Raw genomic sequence first — 20,571 nt, 5'->3', positions numbered from 1 at the left:
TCAAAAAGTCTCTCTCTCTCTCACACACACACACACAGCCAGCAAGACACACAGAGCCAGCCAGCTCAGCGATGACATCACAAACATCTCTCTCAGGTGACTCCTATGACATCACAGAGCACGTACATTCCGTTGCTTGCCGTCTGTCAACCACTCAGTCACTGCCAGCCAGACTGGCTGGCTGACTGGATGGTGGGGCTGCTTGCTGCTGCTGCGTACCTTAGCAAGCTTATTTGCTTGACCGGCCTTCCTCCTCCGCCCACATGCCCACCTATGTCCGATCTGCTGTTCACCTGGATCACAGCTCCGCCCCAACAAGGCAGAGCCTCCCAAGAATGGTACAAACTCACCCACGATCCCCTCCACGGAAAGCTATAGCAAAAGGCAAAAGCATTATACGTAATGAAGAGGAACCCGAGTCCAAGACGCATCCGACCAGCCATACATATTTGTGTGTATTAAAGATCACATTTTATTACATTTAGATTTTCTGTACTTTATTACATCTTTTTGTGATTTTTAAATGTATTGTTTCTTTTCCTTATATATGTATGTATGTATGTATGTATGTGTGTGTGTGTCTGTGTGAAAGTGTATGTGTTTGTGTGTCTCTGTGTGAAAGTGAGTGTGTGTGTGTCTGTCTCTGTGTTTGTGTGTCTGTCTCTGTGTGAAAGTGAGTGTGTGTGCGTGTGTCTGTCTGTGAAAGTGTGTGTGTGTGTGTGGGTGTGACAGTGTGTATGAGTGTCTGTCTGTCATGTAACTCGCACATCTGTGAGGGCACCATTTTTGCAGAAAGAGATGTACACATTTTGGAGCAACATATGCTGCCATCCAGACATCGTCTTTTCCAGGGACATCCCTGCATTTTTCAGCAGGATAACGCCAAACCACATTCTGCCCAGATTACAAGCGCATGGTTGCGTAGGCAGAGAGTGCGGGTGCTAGCATGGCCTGCCTGCAGTCCTGACCTGTCTCCGAATTGAGAATGTGTGGCGCACTATGAAGTGCAAATTAAGACAACGAAGGCCCTGTGCAGTTGCGCAGCTGAGGAAATGCATAATGGATGAATGGGGGGAAATCCCACTTGCTAAACTTAACCAAGTGGTGTCTTCAGTGCCCAAGTGCTTAATAAGTGTTATTAAAAGAAAAGGTGATGTTACATAGTGGTAAACAGTCGACTGTCCCAACTTTCTTGGTTTCTTTTCACTGCTAATGAGATGCTGTAGAGTGAGTTAGTTATATTGCTTTCAGGAGCTCTAATCGTATTGATGAGTTCATGCAGCATTTGTAATTGAATTTCAAAAAGAAATCCTTGCTGTCTGGCCTGTGTGTATGAGATGTACTCTGTCAATCTTTGGCTAACAACTGAAACATTGGTAGAACAGAAATGGCAACATAAAAAAGAAAAGTACATTTTAAAAGAGCACATTAAATAGGATGAATATACAGTTTTTTACAATCACTTTGTCACTAATTTCAGAACCTTGATGTCATTTTTCAAAACTCTAGACACAAAACTCAAAACGGTCATCACTTGTAACACAGGCTGTCCAATGTTCAAAACATTGCATTGTGCATTCATATCTTTAAAGAAACCTTGCACTTGCAGACTTGTTGGTTCAAATAATTCATTTATCATGAAATACCATAGTAACATTTATTTAGATCACCCACACAGAAGATACCGATAGTTTCACTGTGTAGTTGTTCGTACAATCATTAAATATTGTAGTACAAAATATGTGATACATGTTTCATTATGGTACTACACATAAATACATCACTGTAAAAGGACTAGTAGAGAGAATACTACAGACACAGTGGAATCATTGAACAAAATCTGAAATGTATTGATGCAATACAATCAAATCACACCATAGGTTTCTTTGAAGCCATGCAACAATAATTAGCTACAAAAAAGAACAAAACTACAGTAAAATGTCAACTGCAGTGTTCCTCACCTGGCTTAGTGTAAAACAAAGGATTGATTACTGTACTTCTGAATTTCCATCAGCCCTGTGTTCAGGTTCAGGTTCTCACAACCATTTTTCACAAGAGGCATCTTGAAACTGAACATACCTGAACATACTCAGTCATCAGCTGCTTCACTCTGTCTGCATTTCTTTCAAAAGGCACACTATACTCTGTGCTACACATTGGTATGCAGTATACAGTCATTTGACAATTGAGAGTAGCCTAATGTTTAGTGCATGCTGAAGACTTGCCGCTTCTCAGTACGGAAATTTCTGATGATTGAGGCCACAGTTGATCCTGAGTTGATTCTGAGGTTTGATTGAATCATTGTAGCTGCCTCAGTCATGGTCATGCCATGATTTACAACATGCTCTACAACTATTTCTCGGATTTCACTGGACACTATTTGCTGTTGCTGCCGCTGTCTGGTCCGTGGCCTTGTCCTCTACCACGTTCCCCCAACACCTCTCAAATGAGGACCATGGCTGCCTCTCTGGTGAGGCCTAAGCCCTCCTCTATGACGAGGCCCACGACCACCTCTCAGAAGGGGTGCATGTCCCCTTCCATTCCTTTGACCACCACGTCTTCCTCCTCCCACTGCTTGACCTCTATTGTGACCTGGATGACTTGCCGGCTCCATGTTATCACTGTGTTGCTGGGGTGGATAGCACTCATTTCACTCGATACTCGTACCACAATGTGAAATCAATCATCAATAACCAGTTGGCAGTATTGGAAAAGCAATTACAAGGGCCTGCATACATACAGTAATGTCAAATCTGATGTGGAAGAACAATCATCTTCAACCAGGTTGGAGCGTTAGTTGCAATGCCTTTAATACACGCAGCGTGGAGAGAAACAGTGACTCAAGTAGATCCCAAAGTCGCTCTGCCTTCATTTTAACAGTCAGAGCTTTTATACACAAAAATCAAAGAGCTGGTTATAATCAGAAAGTCATTACTATGTTATCTTAAAAGTTAGCTAAGCAGAATTTATATCATTATAGGACAGAGTTCATAGATCAACACATGGATTAGGGAGCAGGCACTTCAATCATACTGTTTGACATTGTCTCCAAGATTCTCATCGTAAATAACAAACAGAAATCAAACTACCTTCTGGCCTGACCTTCTAGCTTGACCTTATCTTTCTTAAGTATACAAGAGAGAAAAACAGGTATTAGAGAAGGAATTTCTAACTTTCCTTCCACACTGCAAACATGGTATGGAAAAGTGCTACATGATGATGAATGATGATGAAATATTACATCCATAGATAATGTAGTCCAACTGGTTCATGCTCCTCGTTTATTGATGTCAATGGATCTCATTATCCTGAAACTTTCATGATCGAAACATGGAATATTGTTTGTCAGTTTCCATAAAATTATGCATTAAGAGTAATGCAACAGTCACTTATCATTTTGAGCAGCTGTATCAATTGATAGTTAGATCTTTGTAATGAAATGAATAGACAGTGATCTCAGATGTAATGTGTGAATTGCATTTTGAAATGGTAATACTTTGATGTTAAGTTGTGTCATTTTAGTTCAATGAACAAATGATCTGAGGTTGATGTGTATTGTATCCAAGCAATTGTAAAAAAGTGTTAGAGTTTTGAAAAATGTGCATTTTGATCATCGGGTGTGAGTTTAGTGTCTAGAGTTTTGAAAAATGACATCAAGGTTCTGAAATGAGTGCCAAAGTGATTGTAAAAAAGTGTAATATCAGGGGACAGTGGCTATTAGTGATCTGGCCTTCCGTGGCCTCTGTATTAATGTAACAGGTCACATTGTATGTGTACACTGATACTTGATAGTATAATATAGTACAAGTAAAAAACATACATAGGTATCATAGAAGTATTTTGCAGAAATGATTATGGATAGTTATCAAAATGGAGAGGAAATGCTAAATCCAGTCTCCCCAGGCTGAGCTTCTATTGCTGCACCTGCTGGCCCCACTATATGGATAGAGCCACACCAAGTACAAGAGTCTCCCCATTGCTATTTATATCTCCCTATCCAGTCTTCTATAGGTGTCAGGGTGGGGTGCCTATTCCCCTGCATGCTTTGAAACCTATAGCACCTGGGACGCACACTTGGGATCCGGTTCCTCTGCCCCTCACATACACATGAGGAATCCCAGGTGCTCAATACGTCATACTGTCTCTTTCATCTCATGTGTAAACTATGGACAAATACATGACTAAATGTGTTTATTTGCTTTTCCCAGAATGCTTTGCGCCACGATATGCAAATAACGGGGACTATGATTGGCTCCCTGACATTACCCACACTGCGACTGATGCTACCCATTTCACTACCCAACAAAGACCCATAATATGCGTGTGTCTGTCTGTCTGTCTGTCAAAGTATGTGTGTGTGTTTCTGTGTGTGTCTGTGTCTGTCTGTCTGTGTGTGAAAGTGTGTGTGTGTCTGTCTGTCTGTCTGTCATGTAACTTGCACATCTGTGAGGGCACCACTAATGCAGAAAGAGATGTACACATATTGTTTATTTTCCATATATATGTATGTATGTATGTATGCATGTCCAATTGCTTTGACAATACAAATGAATTGAATTGAGAGGGAGAGAGAGAGAGTAAGAGAGAGAGAGAGAGACAGACAGACAGACAGACAGAGAGACACACACACACACACACACACACACACAGAGAGCCAGCCAGCCAGCTCAGCGATGACATGACGAGCCTCTCTCAGCTTACTGCTATGACATCACAGAGCACGTACATTCCGTTTAACAAATCGTTAAACAAAAAAGGTTATAAACACATTGACTACAATACCGGTTAGTAAGACGAAGGTGAGTCTCTCGTTAGTATTATTAGTCAGACATTAAATAACTACGCAGGTTAGTATTTATGTCAGGTAACTTCTCGTTATATATATATCAGTCTCATTTACATTTAGGTGCCGAGAAAGATCCTATTTGTTACCACAATTTCCCTTAACTGATTATTATTCAATGATTAAGGATAGGCAAGGCCACCAATAATCTAATGTCTATTAACTTGTGTCAATTTCAGACTAAACAGTTAAACAGGAATGAGAAGATATTTCTCGGCGTTGACAGATTTTATTTCTAAAATTATCAACAAAACAGTTTAATGCAACTCACATTTATATTTAAGAAAACTAAATGATATTACACATTCTAGAGTTATGAATCACAGATTAACATTTCTAATTGATTTCTCAAATGTCATGAATCACAAACTCCAAACTGTTAAAGTTATGTGAACTTCATCGCAGAGAGGCCTCTCTGGCTTCGGGCTCAGATAACAGCACACGGCACGAGGTCCGTGTGGTTTGGAACAAAGGCAGTCCGGTTCGGCTTTGTCCAAGAACTTCCACTCAGTCGATGCACATGGAAGTTGGGGTTTCGCGAATGTAGAGTCTTTTCCAAACAGATTTTCCATTGGTTTGAAGGCTCCAAGGTTGTGCACAAAATCTTCTTTGTAAGCATGGTTCCACCGTAGTTACTTGAAGACTCAAATAGCTATTTAAGTGACTGACACTTTCGTATTCAGTCGACTTAGTCAATTGTCCAGCTGTAAAACTCCACTGATCAGGTGGGTCTGTGAAGTTATTTATTTAATAAAGTCCTTTAAAATAATTCTTCGCTCAATCTCCTTCTCATAGTTTAACTCTTCTGTTGCCGGCAAAGACTTGGTTGGTTTCTGATTCCGGTTCTGGCAACAGAGCTACAGGTTGAGCTGTGGCAGCGAGTTTCTGGTTCAGGTGAGAGAGAGAGAGAGAGAAAGACTGTCCGCTGTTCCTTATAGTCTGTCAGATCAGTAGGTGATTGGTCCCTGAGTTCTTGAGATTGGATTTCGGTTTCAGTCCCCAGTGTCCTATTGGAGGGAGGCTTTATTTATGACTGATGTCAATCCATGCCATCTTTTGGAAATGCCGGTTGGCCTGGGTTCGTAGCTCTATGTCGGGATTTCGGCTCTCATCCACTTCAAAGAGTTTTTATCACCTACAGGCCCCTTTCTCCAGACATCTCATAGCAGAATTCCAAACTATTTGGCCTCTTCTCGGTGCCATCCTCCCCAAAACTGTCACTTTGATGCAAACCAGTTCCAAGCTGATGAGCTAAGGAAATCTGATAACTTTGGGGGGGGAGAGGTCTTCTTTAGATCAGTGCTTCAGCTCAGAGCCCAAATGCTCTTATCCAAATACACCCAACATAACGCTACATATGTATGTATGTATGTATATGTGTGTAGAAGGAAAATTAGAAATTATTTTCTTACACCTGTTTTTCTCTCTTGTATACTTAAGAAAGATACGGTCAAGCTAGAAGGTCAGCCCAGAAGATAGTTTGATTTCTGTTTGTTATTTACGATGAGAACCTTGGAGACATTGTCAAACGGTATGACCTACGTGCCTGTTCCCTAAAACCATGTGTTGACCTATGAACTCTGTTCTATAATGATATATGTTCTGCTTAGTTAGCCTTTAAGATAACATAGTAATGACTTTCTAGCATGTATGGATGTATGTATGTATGTATATATATATATATATATATATATATGTATGTACGTCCAATTGCTTTGACAATACAAATGAATTGAATTCAGAGGAAGAGAGAGAGAGAGAGAGAGAGACAGACAGACAGACAGACAGCTCAGCGATGACATCACGAGCCTCTCTCAGCTGACTGCTATGACATCACAGTGCACGTACATTCCGTTGCTTGTCGTCTGTCAACCACTCAGTCACTGCTAGCCAGACTGTCCCTAAGACAAAGTGTACAATACTTCAATTATATCTCCTCCAGACAGATAAAGAGTATTAAGAGCTACGATGAAGTTACCCAGGAGACGTAAAAAGCTTGCATCACCTTGTATTTCCTGGAGGTCACCCATCCAAGTACTAACCAGGCCCTGGCCCGTTTAGTTTCCAAGGTCTGACGAGATCGGGCACGTTCAGGACGGTGTGGCCGCAAGCCGAGATGCCTGGCTGCATGATGTCTCTTAAAGGCTGGCGGGTATTGACGGAATTTCCAGCAAAAAATAAAAAATAAAAAAATAAAAAAAATGGAGGGAAAAATAACAGTGCAGGAAAGGGTGTTGAAAGTAGCCGGGAACGTGTACAATTCTTCAATTATATCTCCTCCAGACAGAAAGAGAGTATTAAGAGCTACGATGAAGTTACCCAGGAGACGTAAAAAGCTTGCAGCACCTGGTATTTCTAGGAGATCTCCCATCCAAGTACTGACCAGGCCATGCCCCGTTTAGCTTCCGAGATCTGACGAGACGGGGTGCGTCCAGGACAGTGTAGCCGCAAGCCGAGAGGCCTGGCTGCATGATGTCTCTTAAAGGCTGACGGGTGTTGACGGAACTTCCAGCAAATAAAAAAAGAAAAATGGAGGGAAAAATATCAGTGCAGCAAAGGGTGTTGAAAGTTGCCGGGTACGTGTACATTTCTTCAATTGTATCTTCTCCTGACAGAAAGAGAGTATTAAGAGCTACGATGAAGTTACCCAGGAGACGTAAAAAGTTTGCAGTACCTAGTTTTTCCAGGAGGTCACCAATCCAAATACTGACCAGGTCCTGCCACGTTTTGCTTCCTAGATCTGACAAGATCGGGCGCGTTCAGGACGGTGTGGCCGCAAGCCAAAAAGCCTGGCTGCATGATGTCTCTTAAAGGCTGGCGGGTATTGACGGAACTTCCAGCAAAAAAAAGAAAAATGGAGGGAAAAATACCAGTGCAGCAAATGGTGTTGAAAGTAGCCGGGTACGTGTACAAATCCTCAATTATAACACCTCCAGACAGAAAGAGAGTATTAAGAGCTACAATGAAGTTACTCAGGAGACTAAAAAGCTTGCAGCACCAGGTATTTCCAGGAGGTCTCCCATCCAAGTACTGACCAGGTCTTGCCCCGTTTAGCTTCCGAGATCTGATGAGATCGGGCGCGTTCAGGACGGTGTGGCCGCAAACCTAGAGGCCTGGCTGCATGATGTCTCTAAAAGGCTGGCGGGTATTGACGGAACATCCAAGAAAAAAAAATTAAAAAAAAATAGAAAAATGGAGGGAAAAATATCAGTGCAGGAAAGGGTGTTGAATGTAGCCGGGTACGTGTACAATACTTCAATTATATCTCCTCCAGACAGAAAGAGAGTATTAAGAGCTACGATGAAGTTACCCAAGTGACGAAAAAAGCTTGCAGCACCTGGTATTTCCAGGAGGTCACCCATCCAAGTACTGACCAGGCTCTGCCCCGTTCAGCTTCCGAGATCTGACGAGATCGGGCGCGTTCAGGACGGTGTGGCCGCAAGCCAAGAGGCCTGGATGTATGAAGTCTCTTAAAGGCTGGCGGGTATTGACGGAAGTTCCAGCAAAAAAAAAAGAAATAAGAAAAATGGAGGGAAAAATATCAGTGCAGCAAAGGGTGTTAAATGTAGCCGGGTACGTGTACAATTCTTCAATTATATCTCCTCCAGACAGAAAGAGAGTATTAAGAGCTATGATGAAGTTACCCAGGAGACGTAAGAAGCTTGTAGCACCTGGTATTTCCAGGAGGTCTCCCATCCAAGTACAGAATAGACACTGCCCCGTTTAGCTTCCGAGATCTGATGAGATTGGGCGCGTTCAGGACGGTGTGGCCGCAAACCAAGAGGCCTGGCTGCATGATGTCTCTTAAAGGCTGGCGGGTATTGACGGAACTGCCAGCAAAAAAAAAAGAAATAAGAAAAATGGAGTGAAAAATTTCAGTGCAGCAAAGGGAGTTGAAAGTAGCCGGGTACGTGTACAATTCTTCAATTATATCTCCTCCAGACAGAAAGAGAGTATTAAGAGCTATGATGAAGTTACCCAGGAGATGTAAGAAGCTTGCAGCACCAGGTATTTCCAGGAGGTCTCCCATCCAAGTACTGACCAGGCCCTGCCCCGTTTAGTTTCCGAGATCTGACGAGATCGGGCGCATTTAGTACGGTGTGGCCACAAGCCGAGAGTCCTGGCTGCATGATGTCTCTTAAAGACTGGTGGGTATTGACGGAACTTCCAGCAAAAAAAAAAGAAAAAAATAAATAGAAAAATGGAGGGAAAAATATCAGTGCAGCAAAGGGTGTTGAATGTAGCCGGTTACGTGAACAATTCTTCAATTATATCTCCTCCAGACAGAAAGAGAGTGTTAAGAGCTACGATAAAGTTACCCAGGAGACGTAAAAAGCTTGCAGCACCAGGTATTTCCAGGAGGTCCCACATTCAAGTAATGACCAGGCCCTGCCCCGTTTAGCTTCCGAGATCTGACGAGATGGGGCGCGTTCAGGACGGTGTGGTTGCAAGCCAAGAGGCCTGGCTGCATGATGTCTCTTAAACGCTGGAGGGAATTGATGGAACTTCCAGCAAGAAAAAAAAAAAAAAAAAAAAGAAAAATGGAGGGAAAAATATCAGTGCAGCAAAGGGTGTTGAAAGTAGCAGGGTACGTGTACAATTCTTCAATTATATCTCCTGCAGACAGAAAGAGAGTATTAAGAGCTACGATGAAGTTACCCAGGAGACGTAAAAAGCTTGCAGCACCTGGTATTTCTAGGAGGTCTCCCATCCAAGTACTGACCAGGCCCTGCCCCGTTTAGCTTCCGTGATCTGACGAGATCGGGACTGTGTGGCCACAAGCCATGAGGCCTGGCTGCATGATGTCTCTTAAAGGTTGGCGGGTATTGACGGAACTTCCAGCAAAAAAAAAAAAAAAAGAAAAATGGATGGAAAAATATCAGTGCAGCAATGGGTGTTGACAGTAGCTGGGTACGTGTACAATACTTCAATTATATCTCCTCCAGACAGATAGAGAGTATTAAGAGCTACGATAAAGTTACCCAGGAGACGTAAAAGCTTGCAGCACCAGGTATTTCCAGGAGGTCTCACATTCAAGTACTGACCAGGCCCTGCCCCGTTTAAATTCCAAGATCTGATGAGATCGGGGGCGTTCAGGACGGTGTGGCTGCAAGCCAAGAGGCCGGGCTGCATGATGTCTCTTAATGGTTGGCGGGTTTTGACGGAACATCCAGCAAAAAAAAAAAAGAGAAATGGAGGGAGAAATACCAGTGCAGCAAAGGGTGTTGAAAGTAGCCGGTTACGTGTACAATTCTTCAATTATATCTCCTGGAGACAGAAAGAGAGTATTAAGAGCTACGATGAAGTTACCCAGGAGACGTAAAAAGCTTGCAGCACCTGGTATTTCCAGGAGGTCACACATCCAAGTACTGACCAGGCCCTGCCCCGTTTAGCTTCCGAAATCTGATATGATCGGGCGCGTTCAGGACGGTGTGACTACAAGCCAAGAGGCCTGGCTGCATGATGTCTCTTAAAGGCTGGCGGATATTGACGGAACTTCCAGCAAAAAAAAAAAAAAAAAAAAAAAGAAAAATGGATGGAAAAATATCAGTGCAGCAAAGGGTGTTGACAGTAGCTGGGTACGTGTACAATTCTTCAATTATATCTCCCCCAGACAGAAAGAGAGAATTAAGAGCTACGATAAAGTTACCCAGGAGACGTAAAAGCTTGCAGCACCAGGTATTTCCAGGAGGTCTCCCATCCAAGTACTGACCAGGTCCTGCCCCGTTTAGCTTCCGAGATCTTACGAGATCGGGCGCGTTCAGGACGGTGTGGCCGCAAGCCGAGAGGCCTGGCTGCATGATGTCTCTTAAAGGTTGGCGGGTATTGACGGAACTTCCAGCAAAAAAAAAAAATTGAAAATGGAGGGAAAAATATCAGTGCAGCAATGGCCGTTGAAAGTAGCCGGGTACGTGTACAATTCTTCAATTATATCTCCTGGAGACAGAAAGAGAGTATTAAGAGCTACGATGAAGTTACCCAGGAGATGTAAAAAGCTTGCAGCACCTGGTATTTCCAGGAGGTCACACATCCAAGTACTGACCAGGCCCTGCCCCGTTTAGCTTCCGAAATCTGATATGATCGGGCGCGTTCAGGACGGTGTGACTACAAGCCAAGAGGCCTGGCTGCATGATGTCTCTTAAAGGCTGGCGGGTATTGACGGAACTTCCAGCAAAAAATAAAAAATAAATAAATAGAAAAATGGAGGGAAAAATATCAGTGCAGCAAAGGGTGTTGACAGTAGCCGGGTACATGTACAATTCTTCAATTATATCTCCTCCAGACTGAATGAGAGTATTAAGAGCTATGCTGAAGTTACCCAGGAGATGTAAAAAGCTTTCAGCACCTGATATCTCCAGGAGGTCACCCATCCAAGTACTGACCAGGCCCTGCCCCGTTTAGCTTCCGAGATCTGACGAGATCGGGCGTGTTCAGGACGGTGTGGCCGCAAGACAAGAGGCCTGGCTGCATGATGTCTCTTAATGGCTGGCGGGTATTGACGGAACTTCCAGCAAAAAAAAAAAAAAAAAAAAGAAAAAAGAAAAATGGATGGAAAAATATCAGTGCAGCAAAGGGTGTTGACAGTAGCTGGATACGTGTACAATACTTCAATTATATCTCCTGGAGACAGAAAGAGAGTATTAAGAGCTACGATGAAGTTACCCAGGAGACGTAAAAAGCTTGCAGCACCTGGTATTTCTAGGAGGTCTCCCATCCAAGTACTGACCAGGCCCTGCCCCGTTTAGCTTCCGAGATCTGACGAGATTGGGCGCATTCAGGACGGTGTGGCCACAAGCCGAATGGCCTGGCTGCATGATGTCTCTTAAAGGTTGGCGGGTATTGACGGAACTTCCAGCAAAAAATAAAAAAGAAAAAAAGAAAAAAGAAAAATGGATGGAAAAATATCAGTGCAGCAAAGGGTGTTGACAGTAGCTGGATACGTGTACAATACTTCAATTATATCTCCTCCAGACAGAGAGAGAGTATTAAGAGCTACGATAAAGTTACCCAGGAGACGTAAAAGCTTGCAGCACTAGGTATTTCCAGGAGGTCTCACATTCATGTACTGACCAGGTCCTGCCCCGTTTAGCTTCCGAGATCTGACGAGATCGGGCGCGTTCAGGATGGTGTGGCCGCAAGCCGAGATGCCTGGCTGCATGATGTCTCTTAAAGGCTGGCGGGTATTGACGGAACTTCCAGCAAAAAAAAAAAATGGAAAATGGAGGGAAAAATATCAGTGCAGCAATGGCTGTTGAAAGTAGCCGGGTACGTGTACAATTCTTCAATTATATCTCCTGGAGACAGAAAGAGAGTATTAAGAGCTACGATGAAGTTACGCAGGAGACGTAAAAAGCTTGCAGCACCTGGTATTTCTAGGAGGTCTCCCATCCAAGTACTGACCAGGCCCTGCTCCGTTTAGCTTCCGAGATCTGACGAGATCGGGCGCATTCAGGACGGTGTGGCCACAAGCCGAAAGGCCTGGCTGCATGATGTCTCTTAAAGGTTGGCGGGTATTGACGGAACTTCCAGCAAAAAAAAAAAAGAAAAAAAGAAAAAAGAAAAATGGATGGAAAAATATCAGTGCAGCAAAGGGTGTTGACAGTAGCTGGATACGTGTACAATACTTCAATTATATCTCCTCCAGACAGAGAGAGAGTATTAAGAGCTACGATGAAGTTACCCAGGAGACGTAAAAAGCTTGCAGCACCTGGTATTTCTAGGAGGTCTCCCATCCAAGTACTGACCAGGCCCTGCCCCATTTAGCTTCCGAGATCTGACGAGATCGGGCGCGTTCAGGACGGTGTGACCGCAAGCCGAGATGCCTGGCTGCATGATGTCTCTTAAAGGTTGGCGGGTATTGACGGAACTTCCAGCAAAAAAAAAAAAAAAAAAAAAAAAAGAAAAATGGATGGAAAAATATCAGTGCAGCAATGGGTGTTGACAGTAGCTGGGTACGTGTACAATACTTCAATTATGTCTCCTCCAGACAGAAAGAGAGTATTAAGAGCTACGATGAAGTTACCCAGGAGACGTAAAAAGCTTGCAGCACCTGGTATTTCTAGGAGGTCAGCCATCCAAGTACTGACCAGGCCCTACCCCGTTTAGCTTCCGAGATCTTACGAGATCGGGCGCATTCAGGACGGTGTGGCCACAAGCCGAGAGGCCTGGCTGCATGATGTCTCTTAAAGGTTGGCGGATATTGACGAACTTCCAGCAAAAAAAAAAAAGAAAAATGGAGGGAAAAATATCAGTGCAGCAAAGGCTGTTGAAAGTAGCCGGGTACGTGTACAATACTTCAATTATATCTCCTCCAGACAGATAGAGAGTATTAAGAGCTACGATGAAGTTTCACAGGAGACGTAAAAAGCTTGCAGCACCAGGTATTTCCAGGAGGTCTCCCATCTACGTACTGACCAGGCCCTGCCCCGTTTAGCTTCAGAGATCTGACGATATCGTGCGCGTTCAGGACGGTGTGGCCGAAAGCCAAGGGGCCCGGCTGCATGATGTCTCTTTAGGCTGGTGGGTATTGACGGAACTTCCAGCAAAAAAAAAAAAAAAAAAAGAAAAATGGAGGGAAAAATATCAGTGCAGCAAAGGCTGTTGAAAGTAGCCGGGTACGTGTACAATTCTTCAATAATATCTCCTCCAGACTGAAAGAGAGTATTAAGAGCTACGATGAAGTTACCCAGGAGACGTAAAAAGCTTGCAGCACCTGGTATTTCCAGGAGGTCACCCAACCAAGTACTGACCAGACCCTGCCCCGTTTAGCTTCCGAGATATGATGAGATCAGGCGCGTTCAGGACGGTGTGGCCGCAAGCCAAGAGGACTGGCTGCATGATGTCTCTTAAAGGCTGGCGGGTATTGACGGAACTTCCAGCAAAAAAAAAAAAAAAAAAATAGAAAAAGGGAGGGAAAAATATCAGTGCAGCAAAGGGTGTTGAAAGTAGCCGGGTACGTGTACAATTCTTCAATTATATCTCCTCCAGACAGAAAGAGAGAATTAAGAGCTACGATAAAGTTACCCAGGAGACGTAAAAGCTTGCTGCACCAGGTATTTCCAGGAGGTCTCCCATCCAAGTACTGACCAGGTCCTGCCCCGTTTAGCTTCCGAGATCTTACGAGATCGGGCGCGTTCAGGACGGTGTGGCCACAAGCCGAGAGGCCTGGCTGCATGATGTCTCTTAAAGGTTGGCGGGTATTGACGGAACTTCCAGCAAAAAAAAAAAAGAAAAAAAGAAAAAAGAAAAATGGATGGAAAAATATCAGTGCAGCAAAGGGTGTTGACAGTAGCTGGATAGGTGTACAATACTTCAATTATATCTCCTCCAGACAGAGAGAGAGTATTAAGAGCTACGATAAAGTTACCCAGGAGACGTAAAAGCTTGCAGCACTAGGTATTTCCAGGAGGTCTCACTTTCATGTACTGACCAGGTCCCGCCCCGTTTAGCTTCCGAGATCTGACGAGATCGGGCGCGTTCAGGATGGTGTGGCCGCAAGCCGAGATGCCTGGCTGCATGATGTCTCTTAAAGGCTGGCGTGTATTGACGGAACTGCCAGCAAAAAAAAAAAAGAAAAAAAGAAAAAAGAAAAATGGATGGAAAAATATCAGTGCAGCAAAGGGTGTTGACAGTAGCTGGATACGTGTACAATACTTCAATTATATCTCCTCCAGACAGAGAGAGAGTATTAAGAGCTACGATAAAGTTACCCAGGAGACGTAAAAGCTTGCAGCACCTGGTATTTCCAGGAGGTCTCACATTTAAGTACTGACCAGGTCCTGCCCCGTTTAGCTTCCGAGATCTGACAAGATCGGGCGCGTTCAGGACGGTGTGGCCGCATGGCCGAGATGTCTGGCTGCATGATGTCTCTTAGAGGCTAGCGGGTATTGACGGAATTTCCAGCAAAAAAAAAAAAAAGAAAAATGGAGGGAAAAATATCAGTGCAGGAAAAGGTGTTGAATGTAGCCGGGTACGTGTACAATTCTTCAATAATATCTCCTCCAGACTGAAAGAGAGTATTAAGAGCTACGATGAAGTTACCCAGGAGACGTAAAAAGCTTGCAGCACCTGGTATTTCCAGGAGGTCACCCAACCAAGTACTGACCAGACCCTGCCCCGTTTAGCTTCCGAGATATGATGAGATCAGGCGCGTTCAGGACGGTGTGGCCGCAAGCCAAGAGAACTGGCTGCATGATGTCTCTTAAAGGCTGGCGGGTATTGACGGAACTTCCAGCAAAAAAAAAAAAAAAAAAATAGAAAAAGGGAGGGAAAAATATCAGTGCAGCAAAGGGTGTTGAAAGTAGCCGGGTACGTGTACAATTCTTCAATTATATCTCCTCCAGACAGAAAGAGAGAATTAAGAGCTACGATAAAGTTACCCAGGAGACGTAAAAGCTTGCTGCACCAGGTATTTCCAGGAGGTCTCCCATCCAAGTACTGACCAGGTCCTGCCCCGTTTAGCTTCCGAGATCTTACGAGATCGGGCGCGTTCAGGACGGTGTGGCCACAAGCCGAGAGGCCTGGCTGCATGATGTCTCTTAAAGGTTGGCGGGTATTGACGGAACTTCCAGCAAAAAAAAAAAAGAAAAAAAGAAAAAAGAAAAATGGATGGAAAAATATCAGTGCAGCAAAGGGTGTTGACAGTAGCTGGATACGTGTACAATACTTCAATTATATCTCCTCCAGACAGAGAGAGAGTATTAAGAGCTACGATAAAGTTACCCAGGAGACGTAAAAGCTTGCAGCACTAGGTATTTCCAGGAGGTCTCACTTTCATGTACTGACCAGGTCCTGCCCCGTTTAGCTTCCGAGATCTGACGAGATCGGGCGCGTTCAGGATGGTGTGGCCGCAAGCCGAGATGCCTGGCTGCATGATGTCTCTTAAAGGCTGGCGTGTATTGACGGAACTGCCAGCAAAAAAAAAAAAGAAAAATAGAGGGAAAAACACCAGTGCAGCAAAGGGTGTTGAAAGTAGCCGGGTACGTGTACAATTCTTCAATTATATCTTCTCCAGACAGAAAGAGAGTATTAAGAGCTACGATGAAGTTCCCCAGGAGACGTAAGAAGCTGGCAGCACCTGGTATTTCCAGGAGGTCTCACATTTAAGTACTGACCAGGTCCTGCCCCGTTTAGCTTCCGAGATCTGACAAGATCGGGCGCGTTCAGGACGGTGTGGCCGCAAGCCGAGATGTCTGGCTGCATGATGTCTCTTAAAGGCTAGCGGGTATTGACGGAATTTCCAGCAAAAAAAAAAAAAAGAAAAATGGAGGGAAAAATATCAGTGCAGGAAAAGGTGTTGAAAGTAGCCGGGTACGTGTACAATTCTTCAATTATATCTCCTGGAGACAGAAAGAGAGAATTAAGAGCTACGATAAAGTTACCCAGGAGACGTAAAAGCTTGCAGCACCAGGTATTTCCAGGAGGTCTCCCATCCAAGTACTGACCAGGTCCTGCCCCGTTTAGCTTCCGAGATCTTACGAGATCGGGCACGTTCAGGACGGTGTGGCCGCAAGCCGAGAGGCCTGGCTGCATGATGTCTCTTAAAGGTTAGCGGGTATTGACGGAACTTCCAGCAAAAAAAAAAAAAAAAAAGAAAAATGGATGGAAAAATATCAGTGCAGCAAATGGTGTTGACAGTAGCTGGGTACGTGTACAATACTTCAATTATATCTCCTCCAGACAGATAGAGAGTATTAAGAGCTACGATGAAGTTACCCAGGAGACGTAAAAAGCTTGCAGCACCTGGTATTTCTAGGAGGTCTCCCATCCAAGTACTGACCAGGCCCTGCCCCGTTTAGCTTCCGAGATCTGACGAGATCGGGCGCATTCAGGACGGTGTGGCCACAAGCCGAAAGGCCTGCCTGCATGATGTCTCTTAAAGGTTGGCGGGTATTGACGGAACTTCCAGCAAAAAAAAAAAAGAAAAAAAGAAAAAAGAAAAATGGATGGAAAAATATCAGTGCAGCAAAGGGTGTTGACAGTAGCTGGATACGTGTACAATACTTCAATTATATCTCCTCCAGACAGAGAGAGAGTATTAAGAGCAACGATGAAGTTCCCCAGGAGATGTAAAAAGCTGGCAGCACCTGGTATTTCCAGACGATCTCCCATCCAAGTACTGATCAGGTCCTGCCCCGTTTAGCTTCCGAGATCTGACGAGATCAGGCGCGTTCAGGACAATGTGGCCGCAAGCCAAGAGGCCTGGCTGCATGATGTCTGTTAAAGGCTGGCGGGTATTGACGGAACTTCCAGAAATAATAATAAAGAAAAAGAAAAATGGAGGGAAAAATATCAGTGCAGTAATGGGTTTTGAAAGTAGCCGGGTACGTGTACAATTCTTCAATTATATCTCCTCCAGACAGAAAGAGAGTATTAAGAGCTACGATGAAGTTACCCAGGAGACGTAAAAAGATTGCAGCACCTGGCATTTCCAGGAGGTCACCCATCCAAGTACTGACCAGGCCCTGCCCCGTTTAAATTCCAAGATCTGATGAGATCGGGGGCGTTCAGGACGGTGTGGCTGCAAGCCAAGAGGCCGGGCTGCATGATGTCTCTTAATGGTTGGCGGGTTTTGACGGAACATCCAGCAAAAAAAAAAGAGAAATGGAGGGAGAAATACCAGTGCAGCAAAGGGTGTTGAAAGTAGCCAGGTACGTGTACAATTCTTCAATTATATCTCCTGCAGACAGAAAGAGAGTATTAAGAGCTACGATGAAGTTACCCAGGAGACGTAAAAAGCTTGCAGCACCTGATATTTCTAGGAGGTCAGCCATCCAAGTACTGACCAGGCCCTGCCCCGTTTAGCTTCCGAGATTTTACGAGATCGGGCGCATTCAGGACGGTGTGGCCACAAGCCGAGAGGCCTGGCTGCATGATGTCTCTTAAAGGTTGGCGGGTATTGACGGAACTTCCAGCAAAAAAAAAAAAAAAAAAAAGAAAAATGGAGGGAAAAATATCAGTGCAGCAAAGGCTGTTGAAAGAAGCCGGGTACGTGTACAATTCTTCAATTATATCTCCTCCAGATTGAAAGAGAGAATTAAGAGCTACGATGAAGTTACCCAGGAGACGTAAAAAGTTTGCAGCACCTCGTATTTCCAGAAGGTCACCCATAAAAGTACTGACCAGGCCCTGCCCCGTTTAAATTCCGAGATCTGACGAGATCGGGCGCGTTCAGGACGGTGTGGCCGCAAGCCGAGAGGCCTGGCTGCATGATGTCTCTTAAAGGCTGGCGGGTATTGACGGAACTTCCAGCAAAAAAAAAAAAAGAAAAATGGATGGAAAAATATCAGTGCAGCAAAGGGTGTTGAAAGTAGCCAGGTACGTGTACAATTCTTCAATTATATCTCCTGCAGACAGAAAGAGAGTATTAAGAGCTACGATGAAGTTACCCAGGAGACGTAAAAAGCTTGCAGCACCTGATATTTCTAGGAGGTCAGCCATCCAAGTATTGACCAGGTCCTGCCCCGTTTAGCTTCCGAGATCTTACGAGATCGGGCGCATTCAGGACGGTGTGGCCACAAGCCGAGAGGCCTGGCTGCATGATGTCTCTTAAAGGTTGGCGGGTATTGACGGAACTTCCAGCAAAAAAAAAAAAAAAAAAAAAAAGAAAAATGGATGGAAAAATATCAGTGCAGCAAAGGGTGTTGACAGTAGCTGTGTACGTGTACAATTCTTCAATTATATCTCCCCCAGACAGAAAGAGAGAATTAAGAGCTACGATAAAGTTACCCAGGAGACGTAAAAGCTGCAGCACCAGGTATTTCCAGGAGGTCTCCCATCCAAGTACTGACCAGGTCCTGCCCCGTTTAGCTTCCGAGATCTTACGAGATCGGGCGCGTTCAGGACGGTGTGGCCGCAAGCCGAGAGGCCTGGCTGCATGATGTCTCTTAAAGGTTGGCGGGTATTGACGGAACTTCCAGCAAAAAAAAAAAAAAAAAAAAAAGAAAAATGGATGGAAAAATATCAGTGCAGCAAAGGGTGTTGACAGTAGCTGGGTACGTGTACAATACTTCAATTATATCTCCTCCAGACAGATAGAGAGTATTAAGAGCTACGATGAAGTTACCCAGGAGACGTAAAAGCTAGCAGCACCAGGTATTTCCAGGAGGTCTCACATTCATGTACTGTCCAGGTCCTGCCCCATTTAGCTTCCGAGATCTGACGAGATCGGGCGCGTTCAGGATGGTGTGGCCGCAAGCCGAGATGCCTGGCTGCATGATGTCTCTTAAAGGCTGGCGGGTATTGACGGAACTGCCAGCAAAAAAAAAAAAGAAAAGTAGAGGGAAAATAAGCAGTGCAGCAAAGGGTGTTGAAAGTAGCTGGGTACGTGTACAATTCTTCAATTATATCTCCTGGAGACAGAAAGAGAGTATTAAGAGCTACGATGAAGTTACCCAGGAGACGTAAAAAGCTTGCAGCACCTGGTATTTCTAGGAGGTCTCCCATCCAAGTACTGACCAGGCCCTGCCTCGTTTAGCTTCCGAGATCTGACGAGATCGGGCGCATTCAGGACGGTGTTGCCACAAGCCGAATGGCCTGGCTGCATGATGTCTCTTAAAGGTTGGCGGGTATTGACGGAACTTCCAGCAAAAAATAAAAAATAAAAAATGAAAAAAGAAAAATGGATGGAAAAATATCAGTGCAGCAAAGGGTGTTGACAGTAGCTGGATACGTGTACAATACTTCAATTATATCTCCTCCAGACAGAGAGAGAGAATTAAGAGCTACGATGAAGTTACCCAGGAGACGTAAAAAGTTTGCAGCACCTCGTATTTCCAGAAGGTCACCCATAAAAGTACTGACCAGGCCCTGCCCCGTTTAAATTCCGAGATCTGACGAGATCGGGCGCGTTCAGGACGGTGTGGCCGCAAGCCGAGAGGCCTGGCTGCATGATGTCTCTTAATGGCTGGCGGGTATTGACGGAACTTCCAGCAAAAAAAAAAAAAAAAAAAAAGAAAAAGAAAAATGGAGGGAAAAATATCAGTGCAGTAATGGGTTTTGAAAGTAGCCGGGTACGTGTACAATTCTTCAATTATATCTCCTCCAGACAGAAAGAGAGTATTAAGAGCTACGATGAAGTTACCCAGGAGACGTAAAAAGCTTGCAGCACCTGGCATTTCCAGGAGGTCACCCATCCAAGTACTGACCAGGCCCTGCCCCGTTTAAATTCCAAGATCTGATGAGATCGGGGGCGTTCAGGACGGTGTGGCTGCAAGCCAAGAGGCCGGGCTGCATGATGTCTCTTAATGGTTGGCGGGTTTTGACGGAACTTCCAGCAAAAAAAAAAAAAAGAAAAATGGATGGAAAAATATCAGTGCAGCAAAGGCTGTTGAAAGTAGCCGTGTACGTGTACAATACTTCAATTATATCTCCTCCAGACAGAAAGAGAGTACTAAGAGCTACGATGAAGTTACCCAGGAGACAAAAAAGCTTGCAGCACCAGGTATTTCCAGGAGGTCACCCATCCAAGTACTGACCAGGCCCTGCCCCTTTTACCTTCCGAGATCTGACGAGATCGGGGGCGTTCAGGACGGTGTGGCTGCAAGCCAAGAGGCCGGGCTGCATGATGTCTCTTAATGGTTGGCGGGTTTTGACGGAACATCCAGCAAAAAAAAAAAGAGAAATGGAGGGAGAAATACCAGTGCAGCAAAGGGTGTTGAAAGTAGCCAGGTACGTGTACAATTCTTCAATTATATCTCCTGCAGACAGAAAGAGAGTATTAAGAGCTA

The 20,571-nt window shown here is 44.5% G+C and overlaps 9 non-coding genes and 32 pseudogenes across 9 annotated transcripts; all 41 read right to left on the bottom strand.

The window, feature by feature from the left end:
- Window positions 1–307: 307 nt before the first annotated feature.
- On the bottom strand, window positions 308–422 carry LOC136729872 (U5 spliceosomal RNA). The gene has a single exon (XR_010809134.1). It is a non-coding gene; the product is annotated as a U5 spliceosomal RNA (small nuclear RNA).
- Window positions 423–6,836: 6,414 nt separating this feature from the next.
- On the bottom strand, window positions 6,837–6,955 carry LOC136730219 (uncharacterized; annotated as a pseudogene).
- A 222-nt stretch (window positions 6,956–7,177) lies between these two features.
- LOC136730265 (uncharacterized) lies at window positions 7,178–7,296 on the bottom strand (annotated as a pseudogene).
- A 209-nt stretch (window positions 7,297–7,505) lies between these two features.
- Window positions 7,506–7,624, bottom strand: LOC136730395 (uncharacterized; annotated as a pseudogene).
- Window positions 7,625–7,829: 205 nt separating this feature from the next.
- On the bottom strand, window positions 7,830–7,948 carry LOC136729946 (5S ribosomal RNA). The gene has a single exon (XR_010809204.1). It is a non-coding gene; the product is annotated as a 5S ribosomal RNA (ribosomal RNA).
- A 220-nt stretch (window positions 7,949–8,168) lies between these two features.
- On the bottom strand, window positions 8,169–8,287 carry LOC136730006 (uncharacterized; annotated as a pseudogene).
- A 215-nt stretch (window positions 8,288–8,502) lies between these two features.
- Window positions 8,503–8,621, bottom strand: LOC136730350 (uncharacterized; annotated as a pseudogene).
- Window positions 8,622–8,836: 215 nt separating this feature from the next.
- Window positions 8,837–8,955, bottom strand: LOC136730124 (uncharacterized; annotated as a pseudogene).
- A 222-nt stretch (window positions 8,956–9,177) lies between these two features.
- Window positions 9,178–9,296, bottom strand: LOC136730327 (uncharacterized; annotated as a pseudogene).
- A 543-nt stretch (window positions 9,297–9,839) lies between these two features.
- LOC136730174 (uncharacterized) lies at window positions 9,840–9,958 on the bottom strand (annotated as a pseudogene).
- A 210-nt stretch (window positions 9,959–10,168) lies between these two features.
- LOC136730166 (uncharacterized) lies at window positions 10,169–10,287 on the bottom strand (annotated as a pseudogene).
- Window positions 10,288–10,507: 220 nt separating this feature from the next.
- Window positions 10,508–10,626, bottom strand: LOC136729905 (5S ribosomal RNA). Its single transcript, XR_010809166.1, has one exon. It is a non-coding gene; the product is annotated as a 5S ribosomal RNA (ribosomal RNA).
- A 211-nt stretch (window positions 10,627–10,837) lies between these two features.
- LOC136730165 (uncharacterized) lies at window positions 10,838–10,956 on the bottom strand (annotated as a pseudogene).
- A 221-nt stretch (window positions 10,957–11,177) lies between these two features.
- Window positions 11,178–11,296, bottom strand: LOC136730151 (uncharacterized; annotated as a pseudogene).
- A 225-nt stretch (window positions 11,297–11,521) lies between these two features.
- LOC136730009 (uncharacterized) lies at window positions 11,522–11,640 on the bottom strand (annotated as a pseudogene).
- Window positions 11,641–11,865: 225 nt separating this feature from the next.
- Window positions 11,866–11,984, bottom strand: LOC136730213 (uncharacterized; annotated as a pseudogene).
- A 211-nt stretch (window positions 11,985–12,195) lies between these two features.
- Window positions 12,196–12,314, bottom strand: LOC136729967 (5S ribosomal RNA). Its single transcript, XR_010809224.1, has one exon. It is a non-coding gene; the product is annotated as a 5S ribosomal RNA (ribosomal RNA).
- A 225-nt stretch (window positions 12,315–12,539) lies between these two features.
- Window positions 12,540–12,658, bottom strand: LOC136729934 (5S ribosomal RNA). Its single transcript, XR_010809193.1, has one exon. It is a non-coding gene; the product is annotated as a 5S ribosomal RNA (ribosomal RNA).
- A 223-nt stretch (window positions 12,659–12,881) lies between these two features.
- On the bottom strand, window positions 12,882–13,000 carry LOC136729980 (5S ribosomal RNA). Its single transcript, XR_010809237.1, has one exon. It is a non-coding gene; the product is annotated as a 5S ribosomal RNA (ribosomal RNA).
- A 209-nt stretch (window positions 13,001–13,209) lies between these two features.
- LOC136730347 (uncharacterized) lies at window positions 13,210–13,328 on the bottom strand (annotated as a pseudogene).
- Window positions 13,329–13,544: 216 nt separating this feature from the next.
- Window positions 13,545–13,663, bottom strand: LOC136730109 (uncharacterized; annotated as a pseudogene).
- Window positions 13,664–13,881: 218 nt separating this feature from the next.
- Window positions 13,882–14,000, bottom strand: LOC136730054 (uncharacterized; annotated as a pseudogene).
- A 224-nt stretch (window positions 14,001–14,224) lies between these two features.
- LOC136730307 (uncharacterized) lies at window positions 14,225–14,343 on the bottom strand (annotated as a pseudogene).
- A 224-nt stretch (window positions 14,344–14,567) lies between these two features.
- On the bottom strand, window positions 14,568–14,686 carry LOC136730293 (uncharacterized; annotated as a pseudogene).
- Window positions 14,687–14,899: 213 nt separating this feature from the next.
- Window positions 14,900–15,018, bottom strand: LOC136730108 (uncharacterized; annotated as a pseudogene).
- A 218-nt stretch (window positions 15,019–15,236) lies between these two features.
- LOC136730053 (uncharacterized) lies at window positions 15,237–15,355 on the bottom strand (annotated as a pseudogene).
- Window positions 15,356–15,579: 224 nt separating this feature from the next.
- On the bottom strand, window positions 15,580–15,698 carry LOC136730283 (uncharacterized; annotated as a pseudogene).
- A 210-nt stretch (window positions 15,699–15,908) lies between these two features.
- LOC136730225 (uncharacterized) lies at window positions 15,909–16,027 on the bottom strand (annotated as a pseudogene).
- Window positions 16,028–16,238: 211 nt separating this feature from the next.
- On the bottom strand, window positions 16,239–16,357 carry LOC136729942 (5S ribosomal RNA). The gene has a single exon (XR_010809201.1). It is a non-coding gene; the product is annotated as a 5S ribosomal RNA (ribosomal RNA).
- Window positions 16,358–16,573: 216 nt separating this feature from the next.
- On the bottom strand, window positions 16,574–16,692 carry LOC136729881 (5S ribosomal RNA). The gene has a single exon (XR_010809143.1). It is a non-coding gene; the product is annotated as a 5S ribosomal RNA (ribosomal RNA).
- A 225-nt stretch (window positions 16,693–16,917) lies between these two features.
- On the bottom strand, window positions 16,918–17,036 carry LOC136730245 (uncharacterized; annotated as a pseudogene).
- A 216-nt stretch (window positions 17,037–17,252) lies between these two features.
- LOC136730069 (uncharacterized) lies at window positions 17,253–17,371 on the bottom strand (annotated as a pseudogene).
- Window positions 17,372–17,579: 208 nt separating this feature from the next.
- LOC136730171 (uncharacterized) lies at window positions 17,580–17,698 on the bottom strand (annotated as a pseudogene).
- Window positions 17,699–17,916: 218 nt separating this feature from the next.
- On the bottom strand, window positions 17,917–18,035 carry LOC136730187 (uncharacterized; annotated as a pseudogene).
- Window positions 18,036–18,246: 211 nt separating this feature from the next.
- Window positions 18,247–18,365, bottom strand: LOC136730197 (uncharacterized; annotated as a pseudogene).
- A 219-nt stretch (window positions 18,366–18,584) lies between these two features.
- On the bottom strand, window positions 18,585–18,703 carry LOC136730103 (uncharacterized; annotated as a pseudogene).
- Window positions 18,704–18,922: 219 nt separating this feature from the next.
- On the bottom strand, window positions 18,923–19,041 carry LOC136730260 (uncharacterized; annotated as a pseudogene).
- A 210-nt stretch (window positions 19,042–19,251) lies between these two features.
- On the bottom strand, window positions 19,252–19,370 carry LOC136730020 (uncharacterized; annotated as a pseudogene).
- Window positions 19,371–19,596: 226 nt separating this feature from the next.
- On the bottom strand, window positions 19,597–19,715 carry LOC136730186 (uncharacterized; annotated as a pseudogene).
- A 225-nt stretch (window positions 19,716–19,940) lies between these two features.
- Window positions 19,941–20,059, bottom strand: LOC136730000 (uncharacterized; annotated as a pseudogene).
- Window positions 20,060–20,270: 211 nt separating this feature from the next.
- LOC136729971 (5S ribosomal RNA) lies at window positions 20,271–20,389 on the bottom strand. The gene has a single exon (XR_010809228.1). It is a non-coding gene; the product is annotated as a 5S ribosomal RNA (ribosomal RNA).
- Between the last annotated feature and the right edge of the window lie 182 nt (window positions 20,390–20,571).

This window comes from Amia ocellicauda, unplaced genomic scaffold, assembly GCF_036373705.1.
Source record: "Amia ocellicauda isolate fAmiCal2 unplaced genomic scaffold, fAmiCal2.hap1 HAP1_SCAFFOLD_31, whole genome shotgun sequence".
Lineage (NCBI taxonomy): Eukaryota > Metazoa > Chordata > Actinopteri > Amiiformes > Amiidae > Amia > Amia ocellicauda.
Note: the sequence above shows the minus strand (reverse complement) of the source record. Positions and strands in the feature narration are given on the sequence as shown.